Source organism: Chlorocebus sabaeus, chromosome 16, assembly GCF_047675955.1.
Source record: "Chlorocebus sabaeus isolate Y175 chromosome 16, mChlSab1.0.hap1, whole genome shotgun sequence".
NCBI classification, from domain to species: domain Eukaryota; kingdom Metazoa; phylum Chordata; class Mammalia; order Primates; family Cercopithecidae; genus Chlorocebus; species Chlorocebus sabaeus.
Window position 1 is genome coordinate 77,056,693 of NC_132919.1, and position 24,208 is coordinate 77,080,900.

The 24,208-nt window shown below is 54.1% G+C and overlaps 1 protein-coding gene across 13 annotated transcripts in view; it reads right to left on the minus strand.

Moving 5' to 3' along the window:
• The window catches only part of RBFOX3 (RNA binding fox-1 homolog 3), a 523,695-nt gene that overhangs the window by 377,585 nt on the left and 121,902 nt on the right, over positions 1-24,208 (minus strand). For all 13 annotated transcript variants that reach the window (XM_037993660.2, XM_073005459.1, XM_037993665.2 and 10 more), the window contains exon 2: positions 16,550-16,694. The gene's annotated coding sequence lies outside the window, so the exon portion shown is untranslated. The remainder of the gene's footprint in view (positions 1-16,549; positions 16,695-24,208) is intronic.

Here is a 24,208-nt window from a genome sequence, read left to right on the forward strand (position 1 = left end):
CCCCGGTGGCCTCTCATCCGCCCAGCAGGGAGTAGGCGTGGGATCGTGGCCTGGACAGTGTCGGCCGCCTGGACGGGATGCCTCCCTAGCCTGGGTGTTTCTCTCTACGCCTCCACAAAGCCGCTCCTCCTGCTCCATCTGTTCCCGATGTCTGCACCCGTTCCCCCTTCCACGAGCAAAGCTTCTGGGCATCCCCATGGCCCCCAGGAACAACCCAGCTGGATCTCTCAGCCCAGAGGTCGTCTCCATATCCACATCCAAGGGCTGGCCCATGAGGCTCCCACTGCCCAAAGTGCACGTGTGGAGACACCTGGCAGCTCCAAGCCGAGGTCCCAGGCCCAGTCTCCTCTGGGTTGTGTTTTCTACCCCGTGGGACTGAGGACAAGACCTCTCCAGGATGTCAGGTGGGGCTGGGCCCCAGCGGCCTCCTCCCTCCTCTGGCCTGGAAGCCCTGGACTTGTGAGGCCCCGCACCCTCTCCTGGATTGCTCTCTGGTTGAGCATCATGCAACCACAGGCCTCGGTGATCGGGAAGAGTCCTGGGGGCAGGGGGCGAGCACAGGCAGTGGAAAGGAAGCAAGGCTGCCCCAGACAGGTGGGTGACCCAGGAGGGAGAAGGGCAGCACCTGCAAGTGTTTGCCCCTTGGGGAGCCGAGGCAGAACCTCCCTCCTTCCTCGCCTCGCTTTCTGCAGAGCCCCTGCCCTCCCCAAGGAGCACAGGCCCAGGCTACTCCCTGAGATCTTGGGAGGGTCACCTGCAGCCCTTCTGGGGACCACAGGGACCAGTAATGTGCCACAGTGACCTCATGCCATGTGTGCCATTGGAGGACCCTCTGCGTTTCCAGAAAGTGAGCTGGAAACATTGGCCTATTATATAATGAAAGTCCCCCCCCACACACACCCTCCCCAAGAGAAAGCGATTCTGCTAATTTTTCTCCCGGGCGGCAGGCGCCGTTGCCAGCCTTGGTTGCTATGGGGCCCAGTGACTGGTTTGAGTGGTAAACTCAGGGGATTGGAGGAGAGGTTTCCATGGGGAGCCACACAGTGCAGCTGATGAGAGGCCACAAGTCCCCCCACCTGGGGCAGCCCACACGACCAGGTGTGAAGAGGGCCTCCTGGACCCAGCCCTGGCAGGGACCCCATAACATGCACAAGCCATCTCCATGACATCATAACAGGGTCTTGTAATGGGGACATCCCTGTCTGTGAACCAGGTACAGGCTTCCTATGCACACATGTATGACACATGCCATAGGCATACACTCTACATGTCTAGGTAAAGTGCAGAGCTGGCACTGCCACAGGCACGTGTTATGTCCTCATCGAGATGGCTCAGGCTTGCGGTGGCACCACCTGCCAGGTCTGGGTCCGAGAGGCCCTCCTCACACCTGGCGGTGAGGGCTGCTGCAGATGGGGGGGTCCCAGGGCCTCTCACCAGCCACACTGTGCTGCTTCCCATGGAACCCTCTCCTCTGATTCTTGAGAGAGGCTGGTGTGTGGCTGAGGTCCCCAGAGTAGGGTGTCTTTCTCAGAGATTTGAGGGGATGAGTGGTAAATAAAGAAGTGAGTGGGGATGGGGACAGAGAGGGGAGGAGGGGAGGAGGGGAGGAGGGAGACAGGGTGGAAAAACTCAAAGAACCTTGCTTCCAAATTTCCTTTAAATTTGGACTTCTTTTAAGATGATCCCCCTTGGTGCCAGGTAAACTCATGTGGACGTTGAGGACACGAGGCCACCTGATGTCCCGGGGGCATGTCCCAGCTGTGCACCTGTGGCCAGAACTCCTGGGCCACCTCCTGCTCTGCCTGCCTGACAGAGACTTATCCCCACCAGCAGCTCCGCTCCTGAGCTTCCTAACTGCAAAGGGTCGGGGGCACCTGTTCCGTGGGGCTCAGACCCTCAGGCTCCATGAGTGCCAGGGTCCCTGGAATGTGTGCCCCACCTGCCTCCTGCCAGGATCCAGGAGTAGGCACCTCTCCTCCCCGAACTGCACTTTCCCTGGGCTCACTATGGTCTTTGTTTGGAATCAGTGTTTCTCTCTGCTATGGGCCTTTGAGTCCTCCCAAGAAGGGACCTTGAGCAAGGTCTCTGGGAAGTTGGTCTCCTCCTCGGCTTGCCCCCTCCCACCACGCCCTCTGACTGTCTGATTTCTCTGCGCCTCCTGAGCATGGCCTGTCTCCCTGCAAGGTGCCATGGATATGAGGACCCAGGAGACGGTTCTTCTCCAACAGCCGAGTCAGATATCATGCCTCCTCCCTGCCTCTCACTTCCCACTTTGCAGATTTACTGCCTGCATTGTTTTGTTCCCTGAGCCCTAGGAGCTAAGAGAGGCTCTGGTTAACCAAGAAGGACTGTGGAGCCAGGAAACCCAACCTTGACAATTTGCCCTTCCCACCCTGAACCCCACATGCTAAGACCAAAGGAGGATGAAGTTTCCAAAATCAACTTCACAATAATGATAGAAATTAATGAGTTCCACATAGATAGGCAGATAGACAGGGGATGACGCATGAATAAATGGATATCTGCATAGATGGATAATAGATAGATGAGTGGATGGATAGGCAGATGGATATAGAGACATACAGATAGACAGGCAGGTAGACAGGTGATAGATGATGGACGGATGCATAGACAGATGATGGATGGATGGACAGGTAGGTAGACAGATACATAGATGGATGATTGAACAGACAGATAATAGATCAACAAATGGATGGACAGATGGATACACACATGGATGATAGATACATACACAGACATAGATAGATCGATAGAAGATGGGCAGGCAGGCAGATAGACAGGAGGATGGATGAATGAATACATAGATAGATAGATAGATAGATAGATAGATAGATAGATAGATAGCAGATAGGCAGGCAGATAGGAGGATGGATGGATGAATGGATGGATGGGTGGGTAGATAGATAGATAGCAGATAGGCAGGCAGATAGATAGACAGGAAGATGGATAGATAGATAGGAAGATAGATGGCAGATAGGCAGGCAGATAGGCAGGAGGATGGATGGATAGGTAGGTAGGTAGGTAGATAAATAGATGATTGATAGATAGATAGATAGATAGATAGATAGATAGATAGATAGCAGATAGGCAGGCAGGCAGACAGACAGGAGGATGGATGGATAGATTGGTTGATTGATAGAGAGACAGAGAGAGAGAGATACAGATAGATAGAGATACAGATAGATATGGATATAGCTCCTCTATAGAGGAGAAAATGTAGGAAAAAAAGCCTATATTTCCTCTTACACCTCCTTTATGGGTCATTCAGAAAGGTTGGTCCAGGTCCTAACATCGAGTTGGCAGCAGAGGAGCCAAGGACTCAAGCCAGTTGAATTCTCACTGGTCACGAGCTGTCTGACATGTATGCTGCGTGGGCTCAAGTCCAGGTCTTGGGGCCCCTTGGCCACCCATGTGGTCCTGGGAATCCCCTCCAGGCACCAGGGATCAGACCTGACCTGAAACAGGGATGTATGTAGAGAGGACTCCACTCCACATCAGGGTGCCTGGTCCTGCCTAATGCTCCAGCCCGGACAACTGCCATGTGCCTACATTCTGCTGTCCCTGTCTCCTGTCCTGCAGGTAAGCAGCTGACCACCTGCTCGCACCTCCCATCTCCCTAGGGCACATGCCCCACCCCGCCACCCTTTAGGTGCCACGTTGAGCCTGCCGGACCAGACTCACTCCCTCCGCCCACAGCTGCACACAACTGGATATGGGACCCCAAAAAACAGGTTCGGCCTCCCTCATTCCACCAGGATGGGGTGATCTGAGCCAAGAGAGGGAAGGACCTCTAGTTAAATGTAATGGGGAGGGCAGCTTGTTCACGTGGAGTCAGGAGAACACGCATGAAGGAGAGCGCTCATGAGGGAGAGCCCGCATGGGGGAGAGCGCGCATGGGGGACAGCGTGCACAGGGGAGAGCGTGCACAGGGGAGAGCGTGCACAGGGGAGAGCGTGCACAGGGGAGAGCGTGCACAGGGGAGAACGCGCACGAGGGAGGACATGCCGAGGAAGAACATGCATGAGGGAGAACATGCACTAGAGAGAGCGTGCATGGAGATGGAAGACCGTCTCATCATCTCCAGCCCATGGCTCCTCACCCTAAAACACATCCCTGGCAGGGTGCTCCAAGGAGTGACTAAGAGCCAGGGTGAGGGTCGTAGGCACGTGCGGGGCCTCCTGCAGACCACGGGCGCCTCAGAGGAGAGGCTGTCATGGGTCATCTTTATGTCATTCTTACATTTAGCTCCACACACAGAGCCCCTGGTCCCAATACAGACCCAAAAGGGCCCTGCGAATGTTGGAGAAAGAACAGTTGTGTGCTTCAATTTCACCTGAACTCAGGAGATCACTACTTGAGACACCACCGCAGCCCCAGTGGCCCACATGTGTGTACCTGGGACGTCCTCCTGGCCCCAGTGGCCAAAATACCATGTGTCCACCCTGCCAGACAGAGGGGAAAGAGTAAAGACTGTCAACAGCAAATCAGACAGGCTGGTGGGTGGGCTAGGGCTGGAGGGAGGGCTGTCTTCATTCAACAGCTCCCCCCGCCCCTGAGGCTACTGACTCCCCGTGTGAAATGTTGCCACATTATAAGCAGAGTCTCATAAAATTTCAAAGGAAGGTGGCATTAAAATTCTCCTACTCCAAACCACCCCTCAGCACACACATGCATCTAAGGTTAGAATCCCTTCCCCAACATCCTACCACACGCTTCTCAAACTAGGGAACCCCCCTCAGCCTCCAAGGGTGTGCAGAGGTGAGATGAGGGTGGCTGGCCACACAGCCCATGCATGTGCCTCTTCTCACAGTATCCTTTCTAGCCAAATGACCGTTAGGTTACAGCCAGCACAAGCATATTGTGGATTCAATGTAAGATGTGCTTGAAGTTTTAAGAGAACAAATAAGACTTCAAAGAAATGTCATCCTTTCTCTGGACCCCTTCTAGCAACACACGCCCAGTCCCTCAGGGGCACAGGTTTAATATTTCCTCTCTTCTGGAGTCTTCCAGGGAAAATGTATACCTCCAGGGAAATGCTGTGTGCCTCTCTGTCATCCAAGACAAGCCACTTAATCTCCTTTTGCCTGAGCACAGCCCACTGCATGCATGTTCTAGCTCCGTGATGCACCACCACAAAAAAAAATAACATAAAAGAACCAGCCCTTCCTTTCTATTCAGTGAAGGAGAAAAACTCAACCAAATTAACTGCTTCGTAGGTAGTCAAAATAAGGTTTCTCCTGGCCTCAGTGATAATGCTTGACATCCACACTGCAAAACGGAGGTGACTCCTGGGTCCCTGGCACCCCTCCTGCTGGAAGAGGCCAGGACACATGAAGGGTCTCTCATGGGAACCAGTCATCACAGCTCTCAGCTCATGGAAAGTAGGGTACGTGACCAGCACTGGTCGGGGTGCGACGCTTGGGGTATTCATCGGGAAATGAGGGCAACGCATTTTTCAAAGAGCGTGCAGGGCTGGGCAAAATCCTAAATAATTCAAAAACCATGATGACCTTGCCTTGGGAACTTTTGGAGCAACAGAATGGTTTAGAATAATGACCCATCCAATGACATTCTGGCTCACAGACAAGAAACAATATTCCAACATCACCCCTGGTCACCCCGGCCTGAGGGACATTTGTTTTGGTGGCTGAGGCAGCCGCCGGTTACCCAGCACTGCGGGCACAGGCATGGGCTTTCTCAGCTACAAATGGCATGACATAAACAAGGAAGGCGCACACACACCTGTCACCTCTCTGTGGACTTCAGTGTTTCAAGGACAATCATCACCCAAAGTGCTTTTTATAACAAGAAAGACTCTGTGAACGGTGCCAAGTGAGTAGCACTGCCTGCATGCCCGTGGCCAGGGTGTGTGCAGAGCCTGCGTGGACGCAGGCAGATTGGCTAGCCCAGCCCCATGCATCACTTCTGCATCACACCTCACACCTAGGGATCCCACCGTTCTGCAGGGTCAAGGGAGAACACTCCAAGAGAGGCGACTAAATCTCCACCAAGCACAGTATATCAAAGACGCCTCAGGAAAACCCTTTATGGAAACCTACTATGTGCAGCACTGTGGGAGAAACAGAGGAAGCTGCAGCCTGCGCCCTTCAGGAACCCCAGAGAGCAAAGGGGACAGGCGACGAGAGACAGGACCAAAGAGGCAGCTCCATGCACAGATGACGACGGCCGCCCAGCTGCCCTCTGCAGATGTGCAGGACCAGAGGGCAGGAAACTGGGGTGGAGGGTGGGCTCTGGGTCATGCCCACTTGGCCTCCATCCCAGAGAGCAGCTCCCCCAAACCTGGAATGATGAGTGTGCCTGACAGGACCCATCTGAGATAAACCACAGTGGCCATGTTAGCTGGTGGCAGAGTGGTAGTCCTTAAATTATTTTGAAATAATTTGAGAATCACAAGAAGTTGCAAAAATAGTACAGAAAATTCCCGTGCACCCTTCTATTACAGACTGAATCGTGCCCTCTCAAAATTCGTATGTTGAAGTGCTAACTCCCAGTATGTTAGATATGACCTCATTTGGAGACAGGACCCTTACCAGGCCATATGGGTGGGCCTCGTCCACTCTGACCAGCGTCCTTCTAAGAAGAGAAGATTAGGACACAGACATGCACAGATCAAGGGGCAAAGACACAGGGAGAAGACAACCATCTGCAAACCAAAGAGAGGTCTTCAAAGAAACCAATGCTGCCAATAGCTTGACCTTAGACTTCTGGCCTCCAGAATTTTGAGAAAATTAACCTCTGTTGTGTGAGTCCCCGGGCTGAGGGGCCTCGTCACAGCAGCCCAAGCCAACCACACACCTCCCACATCTCATGACCACCCTCCATTCCCAAGCAAGGACACTGCCCTGGGTCCATCGGTCAGTGGCAGAGCTTATTCAAACATGGCAAGTTCTGTGATCTGACCTGTGTGGCCTCTATACCGGCGCTTCTCAAACTATCTGCGGCAAAGGACTCATTGGTTTATTTCCAATTCATTCTGGACCTACATTTTTGTTTCTTTGTTTTGTTTTTTTGAGACAGGGTCTCACTATGCTGCCCAGCTGATCTCAAACACCAGGGCTCAACCAATCCTCCCACCTCAGCCTCCTGAGTAGCTGAGATGACAAGCCCTATACTTTTGGTTTTCCGAAAACCTATAAAAAAGGAATCACTAGAAACATGGAATAAAGAAGGCATACAAAGTACAAAGCCCAGGTTTTTATGATTAGACTCATCAGATCTGAAATGACTCCTTCAAATGACTGTCAAAGTCTAAATGCTGACTTTCAGCTTCCGTACTGTTGCAGGGATCAGCAGCGGCAGCTCACCGGCTGGCACCCATCCACAGACCTCACTCTGAGTAGCTGGGATATGGGTCATGTGAGGTGTGTCCCAAGCCTATTGCTAGGGAGATGCTGTGGGTTCGAATTCTGTGTGGCCCTGGGCTGGTCATTTATCTGCAGTTCAGCTTCCTCACAGAGCCCGAGGTGGAACTGTCGTGAGGATTCACGATGATTCATATAAATTTTGGGACGACAACCTCGGGTAAGATAACCTGCTCACACGTGTCATTCGGGGACGTCAGCCTGATGGATTTCCAGGCCTTGCACACTGTTCCGGACACTCCAGGCCCACAGATGCCTCCCACATGGAGTTGTGTTACGAGTGTGTTATTTGATCTTTGTTGAACTTGGGCTTATCTTTGCTTGCTCTCAGGCCCTCCCATAATGTTGACATCCTGATAACTCCCGCTGGTGACTGCAGGTGGCCACACCCTGCAAGCTCCCTGCAATTCCAGCCATTACTCAGCAACACTCAGCAATGCAAGGTCACTCAGAAACACCATCTGTCCAAGCTCCGTCTCCCCTCCCACCCCAAAGGAAAAAAGAAAAATTATTCTGTTCCGCCTCCATTTTTCTCCTCCTCCTCCTAAAAGCACACACACACTCACACACACACACACGCAGAACTAAAGTTAGGCTTGCCTTGACCTCTACTTCTAAATTAATTTTCCTTCCTCAGGCATTTGCTGACGCTCCTTTTCTGTTCTTTCCCCAACAGAACACAGATGTCTTTGAAAGCACCAAGCCTGCAAACACTTTGTGTATCCTTGCAAATCGGGTAAAAGAATAATTTTCTCCCAATCCATACAAATCCTCACGCGTCCATTCACCTTTGCTGTGGAATTCACTGACAACCCCTTCTGAGGAATGTACGTGTCAACGCAGAAAAAAAAAAAAAAAAATGAAGAAATTCCGGAATCACACCAAGGGGCCTCAGCCCCAGGTCCCATCTAAGAATGAGACCAGCAAGAACCACTTAGGCTCTTGGATGCCATTAACTCAGGTCCCTGGTGGCCCTTGATAATTTTGTATCTAAAACGAATGGATTTGTACAGATCCGTGTGGAACCTTCTCATGTTTCTCCACCCAGAACATCTCTGTGATGATGCAGTCACAGATTCTGCACAGTTACTTCTGTGTGAGGGGTCTGTTTGGATCATGTTTGCACACACGTGTCAACATACCATCCTGGAACACGAGGACTAACCCTCCTCCCCCTCAACGGATGGCGACAATCATTTATTGACTCTCACTGAAGACATGGCCCCCATCGCTGGGGGACTCAGCATCTCAGAGGAGGGTGGGCTGTGCATGCAGAGGGAAAATAGGGAGCAAATTCTGTGCAGAAGGTCACTTCATTCACATTTGACTTTTGTACCCGTGAACTTCAGTGCAGCGTACACCCAGAATCTGTTTCCTGCCTCAATTTCCCCTCATTCCTTGGTGCCATTAGTTCCTTTTCCAAAAGTCCTCATGGGTCTCCCCCAGCCCTGGACTCTTACCTTCACCATCACCACCTGACTCAGTCCCTGCTGCACGCCCACTGGCCTGCCTCACCGCCAGAGCCTCATGCATCACTAACTTCAGCACCCACGCCCACCCAAAAATGTGTCCAGAGGTCTCTTTTTCCCTCTGCTTCTCAGGCCTGGCTCCGACCTTTCCTTCCGATCCATTCCTTCCACATCTCAGGAGCCCCCCGGAGACACCTCACGGGCTGCCCTCTCCTGGCCCAGCTCTACAACGCCTCCCTCTCCCACAGGCAGAGCAAGACTCCGGTTTCTCTCTCCTGTGACAAAAGTGTGCGCCCAAAACTTGCAGCACGAACTGTTTATTTTTAGGTTTAGATTTGGGGTCTGGCTTTTTAATTCTTAGTTTGTTCTCAAGTCCGATCGCAGCAGTGGGAGGTGGGAAGTGGGCGGGGGACAGAGAAGGATCTCAGCCCATCGCACCAGGCACCTCCCTCTCCTCTAGGTCTGTGGACGGCCTTCTGACCTGGGGTCCTGGGGTTCTTCCGATGTCTACTCTTACAGCTCCAGTCATTCTGGCCTTGGTTTTACTGCTCGGCCTGTACACCTTCTTATCATTGTCTTAAAATCGGCCAAGGGATGGTTCTTTTCCAGAGCTTCTCAGTGTCTGGGTGAGATCACGGCTGTGAGGGCCAAGGGACACCTCAGGATGAGTCGTGGGCTGTAGAGTCATAGTGCCCGGGCTCATCTTTCTCCTTGGCAGCCTTGGAGGATACAGTGGGTGGAATCACGTCCCCCCAAAACATGTTCCATCCCTAAGCCCCAGGACCTGGGACTGTGGCCTTAGTTGGAAATAAGGTCTTTGCACATGTGATCAAGTTAAGAGGTGGGCCCTCATCTAATGATTGGTATCCTTAGAAGACGATGGAAATGAGAACACACACACGCACACACATGCATGCACACATGTACACACACACAAATGCACACACACACAGGAATGTCACGCGCGGCAGACAGGCAGACAGGCATGGGGGTGGGGTTGCCTCGTGATGATGGAGGCAGAGACTGGACTGACGGTGCGTCTATAAGCCAAGGCCCACAGAGGATGGCCAGTGGCCCTCAGAGCCGGGAGGAAGGCCTCCGTGTGCTGGGAAAGCTCCTCCCTGAGAAGCAACCCCACTGCCACCCTGATTTTGGATCCCAGCCTCCAGGACTTGGCGAAAACAAACAGCTATTGTGTGAAGCCACGCAGTCTGTGGCGTTCTGTGACGGCAGTCACAGGACATCGACCCAGGTGATCTGAATTTCCAGCCCCACTGGCCAGGTTGACTGTCCTGGGGGCTGCACCTGACACCCTGGGTTCTGGGGGCCAACGACACCCTAGGGGCCAATCCCTGCTGGCTCCTCTCCTTGGATTATTTCCATCTGGGGAGCAGCGGCAGGGCCTCCCTTCCCACTCCAGCACTGGAACTACATCTGGAAGCTCTTCTCACCCTTAATTGTTCTTAATGTTTTAACACACGGAGTGACTAATGGGCTGTAATTGGGAGCGGTGTCCTGGGGAACTCGCCGACAGTGCCCTCTGCGACCCGCCCAACCTCCTCCGCTGCTCACTCACAGACCTCAAAAGTCACCAAGGAAAAATATTGGCCCGTTTTTCTATTTTTTAAAAAAAATGTCACACCAGTGCCAACAAGCAGTTTTATCCTTCAGCCAACAAGTATAGGGCGAAGAAAAGGAGAGAGGAGAAGCCAGAAGCAGATGGGACAAAATAGCACAACTGCCACTGAGGTCTGTGACATCTGTCTGGAGACAAAGAGTTCTTGGAGGCAAACCCCACGCCAGTCAGTTCAGGGGGTGTGAAGGATTCCAGCCACACATTTCCCCTTGAAGAGGAAAGGAGAAGGGATAAGGCATCTCTGATGTCTTCTCATCTCCTCCCCGACCCCTGTGAGGGGTAAGTGCTGACTGCCAAGTCACCAGAACTGCGGAGAAGGAACCAGATGATAGAAAGGATAGACAGAGGCAAAGTGGCAGAATTAGGGGCCCTGGAAGAGAACGTACAGAAAAACCTGAAGTGCGCACAATTCCTCGATGGGGTGGAGGGACAGAGAGAGACAGACAGACAGAGAAGGAGGAAGAGGAGGAGGCAGGAGAAAGGGAAGAAGTAGGGGGAGAGAAAAAAGAAGGAAGAGGAGAAAGAGAAAAAGGAGACAGAAGAGGAAGAAGAAGAAAAGGAAGAGGAGGAAGGCCGGGCACAGTGGCTCACTCTGTAACCCCAGCACTTTGGGAGGCCAAGGTGGGTGGATCACTTGAAGCTCAGGAGTTCGAGACCAGAATAGCCAACAGGGTGAAACCCCGTCTCTACTAAAAATACAAAAATTAGCCAGGCGTGATGGTGTGTATCTGTAATCCCAGTTACTCAGGAGGCTGAGGCAGGAGAATCTCTTGAACCCAGGAGGTAGAGGTTGCAGTGAGCTGAGACTGTGCCACTGCACCCCAGCCTGGGTGATAGAGCAAGGCTCCATCTCAAAAAAGTAAATAAAGATCAATTTAAAAACAGAAGGTGCAGTGGCTCACACCTGTAATCCCAGCACTTTGAGAGGCTGAGTCAGGCAGATCATGAGGTCAGGAGATTGAGACCATCCTGGCTAACACAGTGAAACCCCATCTCTACTAAAAATACAAAACATTAGGCAGACATGGTGGTGGGCGCCTGTAGTCCCAGCTACTTGGGAGGCTGAGGCAGGAGAATGGCATGAACCCGGGAGGCGGAGCTTGCAGTGAGTGGAGATCGCACCATTGCACTCCAGCCTAGGCAACAGAGAGAGACTCCGTCTCAAAAAAAGGGGAAAAGAGGAGGAGGAGGAAGAAAGGGAGAAACAGAAGCAATGGAGTGGGGTCCCAGGTCCTTGTCTCGCGTCCTCTTTCTCACAGGGACATCCTCAGAGCTTGTTCTGAGAACAAGCAAGCAAAGGGGCAGGGTGGCAGAATTAGGCAGGATCAGAATGAGGGACTGAAGTGGCTGAGCTTGGCACCTCTCCTAAATATTTTCCAAATACATTTATCAATAGAAAGGGAATCACGGAAGATTTTAGGACCCATGTCTCCAAAGACTGGCTCAAACTAAAGTCTTCTCATTAAAATATTGGATCCAAGAAGGAAATAAGATGCCCCTGCAGGAAGGAGAGACCCCAGCAACGTCCTTCGGCTGGGCACCGCCTGTTCCACCCAGGAGCACGCAGGACAAGCTCCTGCCGCAGGAATGCGTTCGCTGCAAGCCTGGGAGCAACGTCCCATCCACTTCTGGTGTAACTAGATGAAGCCATGATCTCCCTCTTCCTGCCGCCAGGCAACGCTCACGCTTGTGCTCCAGAAAGCCCCGCGCACGTTCCCACAGCTGATGCGGGCAGCCCGTGTCTCGGCTTGGCCCTCGAGGGTGCCATGCTCCCCTGTGATGGATTCCAGTTTAACAGCTTTTAAAAACAAGCAGACAAGAGACGGGCGTGATGGATGAGTGCAGGAAGCACGCTCATTAGGAGATGATTTATGGGAAGTCACGTGTTGCCGCTCATGGGTGCGTCCCCGAGGGTGGGGGCCAGGGTGGATGGATGAGTTTGGATAGTGTAAGCTGCACTACCACGGCAGGCTCACTCTCAACCCCACGGCGTGCGCGGCAGCCCCGGCTCCCGTCTGACCATGGCAGGCTCACTCTCAACCCCACGGGGTGCGCCGCAGCCTCCGCTCCCGTCTCATGCTGTCTGCATCAGGGCAGAAGACTTTGTTTATCTCTCAGCTCCAGAACAAAGGTGCACCCGTCCCCAAAAACATCTGGAGAAGAGACAACTGGCCACACTCCTTGGCTCCTCTGAGTGACCCCAACAATGGACAGCAATGTGGTTTAGGAAAATTCCTATTACCCCATGAGAGTGGCGAAGGGGACGGGAAAGGAAGGGAAGGGTCAGGGTTGGAGGAGCAGATGACCGTCCTCTGGAGTTTTTGCTCAGGTCCATCTCTTCCCTGTGGACCTGAAAGACCCATCTGCCCCAGGCCTCAGCCACTGCATGTAACAGACAAATCTCGTTTTGCAGCAGATTAATTTCCATCCATGTTTTTAATAAGGACTTAGAATTTACTATACAGTAAAACCCAAACTGAATCCATATTTAAAGGGATGAGCTTTAAAATGGGATCTAATTGACGGGACCCTTTCCAAGGCAGAGGAAATGAACCGGGGCTGAGGCAATGTCCTAGGTGGAAACGGCTTCCTCCCCACTCTCTCCTTTGAAGCAAGGACTCGCCTGCAGTGATGGGGAGTCTCGCCCAAAGGCCTCCTTGCCAAGGCCATTGCTGAATCAGAAAGGCCAACCCGCCTCACTGGGGCAAAAGCTCCTGCAGGCTTTTCCCTCCCCGGGTTTCTCCATCACTGATCTCCAAGTCCCTCTTAGGAAGCCCCTTCCTCTAGTCACATTCCTTTGGGCCATCGATGGCATCCACATGCCAGAGCTCTGGTAGCCCGAAGGTGGTTTTGGCAGCCCCTTCTCTGAAGCCCATGTGCAGGCCGCAGGGATAACCCAGGAGCACGCGGGGCAGGAGGGTGTCTGCAGGCACACCTGACCTCAGATACGTGTACCTGGCCCTCTTCCTTCAGACACCCACCACCCACCCTCCTGACGGTGAATAAAAGACAGGCAGAGATTCAAAGCCACACATAGACCTCAGACCGCATTGCTCCTTGCTCAGAGGGGCTTCCTTCTCTCCCCTTGACCTCGCCCTTCTGGAAAAGGAAGACTCTGAAATGCAGATTCCTCACTTCACAATTCAGAGCACACCTTTGGAATCAACAAGGGGCTGGACAGTGAACACACCGAGGGAAGCAGCTCAGGTCCAAAAGAGCTTGTGGGGTGACCCCACCAGCCCCTGGACTTCCCAGACCCTCCCTCGGGGGTGGGCTGGTCTTATGCTTTCTCTGTTGATGACCCCAAGAATTTACCTATTTGGGGGACACAGGTTCTCAGACCCACAGAAAGGTGAGGCTGGGCCCTGCAACCTCCTTCTTGGAGGCGGCAGGAAGTGGCATTTTCAGAGGAGCACGGGAGATGGTGCTACTGTCATGGCCTGCAGGATGTCTGTACATCGGGGCCCTCCCCTAGGGAAAGAGCTGCAAGCATCTTCTTGGAACTAGGCCTCTGAGGTTCCAGAGACAGAGCATGATCTCAGGGGGTTGCTCATCCTGCACTGAGGCCAGCCCCAAACCTCGTGTCCAGTATACATTTTCTCAGACAGCCTGCAAGCACGGTGTTCTTGGCACAGAGTGACCTGACCAGGAGCCGTGGCCAATGGCACAGCAGCGTTGCCTTCACCACGACACTGCGGCGAGCCGCAGGACAGAAGCCAGAACGAGGAGTGGGATTCCTGTCCTCTAAACAGTCACATTGCTGCTTCTCTGTCCTGGTACCGGCTGGGGTGTGTGGCCTTGCCATCTGGGCTCCCCAAGGGGTCCCTGATGGTTTACAGAATGGAGTGACAGCCGTTTCAGCAGAGGAGGGGAATTATCTCAGACATGGGCCCAGATCCACCACTCCTCTCCTCCTGGATCCATGGCAGAGCTAGTGCTCCCGGGGATAGAGTGGGACAGTGGGCTCCTTGGCTGTCCCCTGCTTCCACTCTGTCCCCCTCACAGAAGGTGGTGGCATCTTCATACATCCCAAATCAGGCCATTTAATCCCTCACTCAGAACCCTGCAGTGGCTCCCACCACCCTTAACACAACATCCAAAATCCTCAGCCCCAACCTAAAGGCCTCTGCATCCAGTCCCAGACCCTCTTCCTCATCTCCTTCCTCCACCTGCACAGTCCGCAGACCCCGGGACGCCAGCCCCTCCTGCTACTTCTCCAGCATGCCTGCATGTTGCTGCCTCAGCGCCTTGGACTGGCCATTCCCTGTGCCTGGAACGCTTTCCCCTCAGACATCCTGGGGTCCTCCCTCCCTTCCTTCTGTCTTGGCTCACAATATCAGCACCCGGGGCCTGCCCTTCTGTCCTGGGCAAGCCACAGCCCCCACCATTCGCCTTGGTCTTAGCATGTTGCATTTATCCTCACAGCATTATGTGCGCCTAACATACACTTATTCTCCATGTCCCTGCTAAATGTAAACACCATGAGGGCCAGAACTTGACCTTGTCTCCACTGCGTCTCCAGCACCCCAAACAGAGCTCAGCACATCGGGGGCTCGAGGCTGTGGAATGAATAGTGCAGGACAGTCTGGATGGATGAGCTACAGCAAGACGACCCCAGGGAGCCCTGGAGCAGAGAAAGGCACCCATGGCCTTCACCAGAGAGAAGCAAGCAGCACATGCCTGGAGATGCACCCAGATTGTGCGTGGAGATTTCCGATTCTGCGGGCTCTGGAAAGGGCATCTTTTGATGGGTATTGGAGAGGCCAGCCTGTGTCTGGGCCTCTGATCTCTTTGCCTAGGGTTCTTGGTATCATCTGCTCAGCCCAGAAAGGGTCGTCACGCAAGCCTGCCTGCAGGCTTCAGGGCTCCAGTCCTCCCTGCATGGGGGTCAGTGACCCACAGCTTTGCCCCGTCTATCAGCAGGGAATGGGGCTACACTGAACCTCACGGGGGTTTAAGGAAGAATTCACCTGGTGTCTGTCCCTCGTTCCTGGGAGGTGATCTCTAAAACCTCTGGAGTTTCCAAGGGATAGGAGTGTCTTCTGTTAGTCATAACAAGCCACTCCTGCCCACACCTGACCATGTGCTGACCTGCAACTCATAAGGACCCTTAGGAGGCTTCCAGTGTGAGGCTGGCTGTGCACGTGATGAGAGGCTTGGAAATTTCACTCCCCACCTCAGGGGAGCAGAGAGGGCTGGAGACAGCTCAGCACGTGACTCGGGGAGCTTTCAGGTGGTGAACTTGTGGGTGAACCGGCAGGGTGGTGCATCCTATAGCTCCACGGCGAGTGGGTGTGGATGCTCCATATCCAGGACGCTGCCCGACCTCAACCTATGTGTATCACACGAGTGTCACACACCTGTCATTTTTAGTGTGGTGCCTTTTTGTTGTTGTTCTGTGAATTGTAGCAAATTATCAAAACTGAGGGGTCCTGGGAACCTCTGAATTTGCCACTGGTCACAAGTGCAGGTGGCCCTGGCAGGTTGCATTCGAAGTGAGAGCCGTCTTACAAAGAGCTTTACCCGAACCCTGTGGAGTCAGACGCTGACTCTGGCGGTTAGTGTCAGAGCTGAACAGGGGGCGGTGGGAACAGAGGCATCGTGCTGTCCCCTCTAGAGCCGCACGAAGGCTTCAGGGCCCTCCCTGAGCTGCGGGGCAATCTGGGCAGCAGAACATGAACCGTGCAGGGGAAGGACAAGCCCTGACCTTGGATTCTATGGCATCTCTGCTGACACTAGACAGTGGACCTCACACCCCGCCCACCCTCCTTCCAGGACTAACTGCCCCGAAGCCAGGCTGATGGGCTTCAGGGTACGAAAAGCGGTCACTCCTTAAAAATTCTACCCCATACCTTCCTGGGCATCCGTCGACGCCCCCCTCCTACTCCACAAAGACACCATGACCTGAAAACTAGAGACTAGCACAGAACATTCCTACCCCGCAACCCTTTCTGTAAAATAAAATCGCCGCATTAAAATGGATTTCCTCCAGAAATGCAAACTCTGGGGATGGGCGTGGTGGACAGGTGGGACCGCCTTACCTGGTAGTGGGAGGTGAGGTCTGCTTTGCTGTGCGGGGAGGCCCCAGTGGGGCTCCTTCTGGACCGTCCTTGGCAAGGAGGGGACTGCTGGGGAGGAGCAGCGACTGCAGGAAGATTGTTAGCGTCTCAGAGACAGAATTTCAACCTGCAGGGGGAAAAAAGCAAGTTAAAAAAAATGCCTTTGAAGGAAACATCTTCCTTTTGATCTAAAACAAACATTTGGTGCTAATAAACAAGGGGGGGCAGCTTCAAAGCCAACCATTTGCCACCAGGGATTGGCACCCTCCAAAGGGCACTTCGCTTTTTATGCCCCAGAGGAGTAAAAGGAAACTTGCAGGAAACACATCATTAGGACCCTATTGCCGAACAACCAACGGTGCAGTCCATCCCAGGGTCCGCCCCTCTCCCAGCCCACTTGCAATGGTCCTCCACCCCCAGCAACTCTCCTACCCCACCACGCTGGCCCCTCCCCATCGCCTCCCCCACCGCCGCCTGCTCTCGCTTCCTCCCCCATCCAGCCTAGATTCCAGGACCCACCACTGTCTGCACTCCCCCAGCTACTTTGTCCCTCTCTTTTAAAAATATTCATCCGATGATGTCACTGTCCTGATCTGGTGACACAGCCTTCCACTGGTGTCCTGTATCATTTGGAAGAAACACTTAAAGTTGCTTCAGCGGCCTGCAAGCCAGGTGAGTCGGGCTTCTATGATTTGGGGACTTCCTAAGAAGATCAGATGCAAGGCCTCACAAGGCGGCTGTGCACTCGTAGACAGCTTCATGGCCAACCCTCCTTCGGCTCTGGGGCTCTCGGCAGTCTGGCCCTCTCTCCTAGCACACTCCCTCTCTCCCCAGCAGCCCCATTGGCTTCCTGGCCGTCCCTCCACGCAGGCGCATGCCTCCGCGACCCCTGCATCACGCCTTTGCACGTCTACTGCATGGAATGCTCTTCCCTGCACATTTGCAGGGCTCCTTCCCTCCCTCCCTCCCTCCCTGTCTGCCTCCCTACGTTCCTCCCTGCCTCCCTGCGTACCTGCCTCAGAACTGTGCACATATGGCACCTTTCCGAGGCCATCCAGGAACAGAACACCCCATCAAAACAACCAGCATTCCTATGGCATTTCCTTCTCCTTTCCCCATGTATTTCCCCCCGGGACTTAGCACATCTGGCTTCACGTGGATGTGCTGGGATCCCGCCAACCCGCCTTGCCTCCGCTGGAATGCAGGCTCCCTGAGGGCAGGCATATTCACATCTGCTGGATTTAGTGCTGAATCCCCAATGCCCAGGATGTGCCTGGCACACAGCTGGGGCTCGCTCCATATTTTTCTGAGTGAATAAGTAAATGAATGAAGAATGAACCCACAAAAGTTACTCCCCCATTAATACTTCTGGGTTTATTCAGAATCATATCCCACTATCACACCGGAGAGCAGGAATTCCCGGGAAACGGAGGGGGCCGGAGGATTCTGTTTGTTTAGTTGGTAGGGGCTGGCAGGGGTAGACCTGAACCTGGAAAGTCTTGTTTGCTTAATTTACTCCAACCCAAACAGTGTATGTGTGCCGTCAGCCAGACAGGACACAAAAACGATCTAGGAGATCCACTCTGATCAACCCGAGAGACTGTCTTTGGGATAGAGTCATGAGATCGGGGTGGCCAGGGAGTGGCTGAGCTGTGTGATTCCCTGAATCGCCCCCACCACTGGCAGCACCCAGAAATTTCACAACGGGGTTTTAAACAACAACAACAACAACGACAATAATAAATTAACCAATTTGTTTCTTTTCCTAAAATCCAGTCACTGAACAGAGTACAAATCCCACACTGAAGAGTAGAACCAGCATCCCAGAGAGCTCAGCAACCCTGGAGCAATGCCTGGGGAACATCTGCCCTTTCAGGGACCATCGGTGCTGAGCCCAGTGCCCAGTGCTGGGCGAGGGAGCCACTTTTCAATGGCAAAAGTGTAAGTAATATGAACAGTTCCATGGATGAAATGCAGCCAGGGAGGTGGCTGGGAGAGGGCCTGGGGGCAGGGGACCTGAGCAGAGGTAGAGGACTCAGGTGGAGGTGGAAGGCAGCCCAGGTTGGGCAGGAAGCGGCCCCAGGAAGGGGCCTGGCCTGGTGGGGAGAGAAAGCAGGCAGCAGGCTTCTCTGCGACCTAAGTGCTTGATTCTCAGCAGGAGCAGAAAGGCAAGAGCTAGAACTCACACTGCACCAGGCCCTGGGCAGGGAGGTCTGTGGAGGACTGAAGATCTGTGCCAAGCCTCCTCTGAGCCTGGTGTCCACACCCCCACAGCCCCAGCTTCCAGCTGCCTCAGTGACCGGAGAAGCAGAAGCATCTGAAAGCCCTCAAGTCTCCCCTGGTCCTGTTGGGGCTTTCAGGGAGACCACAGGATACCCTTCTGGTCCTGGAGGCGATTCCCAAGCATTTGCTTTAACTCTCAGTGTCGCCTCCTCCCCAGACAGGGCTCCCAGAGCCAGGATGGAGGCAGGTGGTCCAGGGAGACTCCTGCCCTGCTGCTCTCTCTCACCACTCCCAAAGCAGAAGCAGCCCAGGGCCTGGGTGGGAGGAGAGCCTGGGGAGAGGCGGGCTGTCTGCCGGGGCTGCCACCCTTCCTGACTCATCAGTTCTCTTGCCTTTGAGGCGGATGGAGCTGCCTTCCCCAGAGCAGCCCTGGCAGGGGAGGCGCCCACAGGAAGGAATGGAAACAGAGTCCATCCCTGGGGATCCCCAGTCATCCCCCGAGGCCACATGGACACTGATGCTGCCCAGCCTGGCAGCCAGTCCAGGGCCAGGGAACCTAACCCCCTGAAGGAGATGGGGAGGAATTAGAGGGAGCAAAGACAGGGTGGGGAGATGTGATGAAGGAACCCAACAGAAGCTCCCCTCCCCAGCACAGAGATCTTTACGTGTCATGCCTGAAACCCAGGGCACCTTCTCTGGGTGCAAATATCTTCACACCCCCCCAGAGGCCGAGCTGAAGGCGGTGCTCCTGGCGCCCCCACACCTCTCCTCCGCACCTTGCAAGCCAAGCTGACAGGAGATTATTTCATTTTAACAGGTCGTGCCCAGCCCCGCCTGCAGCCGCCGGCTTAGAGGATGGAGACACGAGCGATCCACAGGCTGCCGAGTCCAGAGCGCGGGGACCCCCCCCAGCGCAGCCACCCCTGCCTGGGCCTGAGCCTCCTTGGCGTTGGTAGGCGGGTCCTGTGCATCCTGCACCCCTCCCCTGCCGCCAGCTGGGCGAAGGTGCTGCGTCCCAGCCCCCCCGATAGGCCCAGCCTGGTTTTGTTTTCCTCAGCCCGAGCTGAGTGGGAGATAACAGCTTGTCCCTGATTGTAATGGCATGTTTTTCCCCACTGCGCAGTGGGAGACACCAACCATCACCCATAGCACAGACCACGGGCCTATGGCCCCCTCCACGTGCACCCCTATGCCCCACGCCCGACCCCTTGGTGCTGCGGGGTTTCGGGGACCTCAGGGCTCACCCCAGGCTCGTGGCTGGCAGAAGGAACCACAGTGGGAGGCAAAAGGCCCAGTGACCAAGTCACCTTGAAGGCGCTCGAGGCCCCGCAGCCCAGCAGGGGTAGGAGTGGAGTGGGGGGCTGGGCTGGGCTGCAGGTGGCTTCTCAGGGCAAGCTCATGCAGTGGCAGGGACCAGGGCGGGCGGGGCCTGGTCGAGGCCACAGCCTGCCATTCCCCCACTTGTTGGGGACAAAAGAGTCCAGTCTGTCGCAGGAGCGAGCTGTGTCCTCCTCATTCTCTGAGCCGTATTTATGGCCCCTCACCATGTGCTGAGTGCAGTGCTCAGAGCACAGCAGAGCACACAGGGAGCACTCAGAGCACACAGGGAGCACTCAGCACAGCAGAGCACACAGGGACGCTCAGAGCACAGCAGAGCACACAGGGACACCCCACTGTTGACCTTCACAGGGAAAAGCTTCTGAGATCTCCTCACCTCCCCCTCTTCTGGGAGGTCAGGTGGGGAATTCTGAGCCCCATCCTGTCCCCTACACACACACACACACACACACACATGCACACATGCTCACATATGCACATGAGCACAGACGGGCCATCCTGGACCCTACCCTCCACCCGCTTCCTCAGAATCTAATCCTCTTGCTTTAATGACAGAGCCCCCAAATAATATAGGGTTCCAGGGAGAGGCTTAAGCATCCCTGGAAGGCTGGCCATGGGTGGCAGGGCCCCCAGAAGAGCTGGGAAGCGTGAGGAGTGTCCTACAAAGGGTGAGGGCTATGCCCTGGGGCTTGGAGGGGGGCCTCAGTCTCAGAGAAGGATTTTAAAGACCCCTGCACCCCCATCTGCAGCTGGCCAGTTTCCTCTTCCCGGCTTTCAGCCTGGCCGCTTCAGCCTGCTGCAGAACCAGCCAGCACTGCTCCCAAGGCAGCATGAAGCTGGGGCAGCCCCTGGTGCTCTGGCCCCAAAAGACCTCCTCTCAGATTATTGTCATTGAAAAGAGAAGATGGAAAAATAAACATTTGGACTGCTATAAAGCGTGTTCTACCAAAAAATAAGCAGACACACAAACGAAGAGGGAGGTAGGGGAAGGAGTGAGAGAGACGGAGGGAGGGAAGAGGAGGGAAGGAAGCCTCTGGGGACGAGGCACGTTCACCCAGCCTGGACAGGGGAAGGTTGACGAGGGCTGTGGCAGAGGCATGGGTGGAGCAGAATCCACAGGCAGATAGTCCAGGTGAGACGCACTGGCCAGGCAGAGAGTAGGCCAGGACAGCAGGTCCCGGGGAAGGGCAGAGAAGGCAGAAGTCAGATGACCTGCCCTGGCCGGCCCCGGCGAGCCCCAACGACCTTGGACTCACGAGTTGCCTTTGGTCAGAAGTGTGGACTTGTGTTGACCAAGATGCTGCAGAGGCCAGGGGGAGCCAGAAGCAAGGGGCAAGCACAGCTAGGAAAGAATGTGTTGAGACGGGGGAGGGGAGGGCCTGGCCGAACCACCATCCTCATCCTTGTCCTTAGCCCCCGTCAGTGTTGGCTCACCAGTGTGCCCCAGTGCCTGGCCAGTGCCGGCACACGGTAGGCGCTCAGCAGTTTTGGTGAAATGAATGCTGCAAAGAAGACAGCCAATCCGGGTGAGTGGCGTGGAGCTGGTTAACGTTTCTGATGAAAATTCCCAGCTGTAATCCCAGCGCTTTCAGAGGCTGAGGTGGGCGGATCACAAGGTCAGGAGATCGAGACCATCCTGGTTAACATGGTGAAACCCTGTCTCTACTAAAAATACAAAAAATTAGCCAGGTGTAGTGGCGGGCGCCTGTAGTCCCAGCTGCTCGGGAGGCTGAGGCAGGAGAATGGCATGAGCCGGGGAGGCAGAGCTTGCAGTGAGCCGAGGTGGCGCCACTGCACTCCAGCCTGGGCGACAGAGCGAGACTCGGTCTCAGAAAAAAAAAAGAAAGAAAGAAAATTCCTGGGTGACCTGAACACCAACAAGTGGGATCAAAAAGTTTCACTGATTTGCATCTGACCACAGGATGGTCTCAGGCTCCTAGAGGTGGGGCTGAGGTGGAATGACCTTCCCATTCTACATGGCAAAGCAAACGAACTGAGCCCACCTAAGAACCCAGGCGCCCCGAGACCTTCGCACTCACAGCCTCCTGTGCCGAATAAGAACCCAGGTGTCCCGAGACCCTTGCACTCATAGCCTCCTGTGCCGAATAAGAACCCAGGCGTCCCGAGACCCTCGCATTCACAGCCTCCTGTGCAGAATAAGAACCCAGGCGTCCCGAGACCCTCGCATTCACAGCCTCCTGTGCAGAATAAGAACCCAGGCGTCCCGAGACCCTCGCATTCACAGCCTCCTGTGCAGAATAAGAACCCAGGCGTCCCGAGACCCTCGTACTCACAGCCTCCTGTGCAGAGAGAGGACCAACAGCCAAGCATACAGACATCCTGGATTTTTTTTTCCCCAGATCTCCAAATAGAAGGCCACACTTGGACTTCAGCACGCAAGGGGACATCACTAGTCTTTTATAAATTAAGGCTCATCTGAGGATGTGGCTTCATTTATAGGATTTAAGATGAGGCATTACAGAGAGGTAGAAGTAGCCGGTGAGTTGAGGAGGAGCCCCCCCATTTGACTACCCCCTCCCCAGTCCTACTGACAGCAGCGTACGGTGGAATGAGACAATGGTCCCCCTCTGGGCAGATGCAGCCCTGCCAGGGCAGAACTTGAATTCTGAGGCTGTTCATCTTCTCAGGGCATGTTACACTCCATTCTCTGCAACAGCCTGGTTGGTGTGCCTTGGAACATTTCAGCAACAGCAAGGGAAAAGCTTGGAGCAGGACCCACAGGCCTGGGTTCTCCTCCCAACCTATCATTGTGTGACCTGGGACATCTGAATATCCCTGATCCTTTCCCCCATCAACTCACAGGAAGTGCCTACTATGTGGCAGATGCAGACGCAGGTGCCGGGCATTCAGCAAGGTGCAATGGCAACCCCATCCCCGCCCAAAGTGTCTTGGATGTCACCTTCCCTGCCCTCTCTGCACAAGGCACACAGAAAGAAGATGAAAAGGGCTTTGCACTAAATCACAACTGCACTTTCTCCTAATACTCCAAGGAGTCAAATGACCTCTGAAGGCCACCAGAGCCACAGGCCTCTTTGTGATGGTCAGACATGGGCTTGTGAAAGAGCCATTTAGGGACATAGCATAGGGGACTCCAAGACCAGGGGGACCCTAACATCAGCAGAAATCAAATTTGGGTTTTTATGTCATTTTGCTCATCTGTTTTTGCTTTTTGTTTGTTTGTTTTTTAACAAAGATAGTGATATCACCAGAAATATGCCCACATTCTTATTTGGCTTCCTGGAGGGACTCAGAAAATGGCATTTGCAAAATCTCAGAGGATTCCACTCGCACATTTTAGATTGTGCTTTTCTCCCCAAACTGCACCTTTGCTGGTACATTTTATTGCAGAGAGCAGAACTTTTTAGCCTTCTAGTCCTGCCAGAAAGTTTAAAAAAAAAAAAAAAAAAAGAATGAGAGTAATGGCAAGGATTTAACATTCTTTCTTTATTTTATTTTTTGAGACAGGGTCTCACTCTGTCACCCAGGCTGGAGTGCAGTGACTTGAACATGGCTCACTGCAGCCTCCACCGCCCAGGTTCGAGCAATCCTCTTGCCTCAGTTCCCCAAGTAACTTGAACTACAGGTGTGCGTCACCATGCCTGGCTAATTTTTGTAGAGATGGGCTTTTGTAGCAATGGGCTGTATTTTTTGTAGAGATGGGCTTTCACCATGGCACCCAAGCTGGTCTCGGACTCCTGAGCTCAAGCGATCCACCCACCCTGGCCTCCCAGAGTGCTGGGATTACAGGTGTGAGGCACTGCGCCTGGTCCAACATTCATTTCTAAAACCATGGAATTCTCCAAAGGCACTAGAGCTGTGCACCCTCCCAACTGCAGCACTTCCTCAGGGTATGCAGCCTCCTGGAGCTTGCCCGGGGTGCAGTTCCACAAGGCACTGTTCTCTTTCCTTCTGTTTTTCTTACACTAGCTTCTCCCTGGGTGCCAGTGGCTCTACTCCTGCCATCTTTTCTGGCTAATCCCTCTCATGATACCTTTCAGGGCTGCTGCCTTCGCTCTCTTCTGTTTGCCATCACCCCAGTTCCTCCTCAGCCTCTGCACC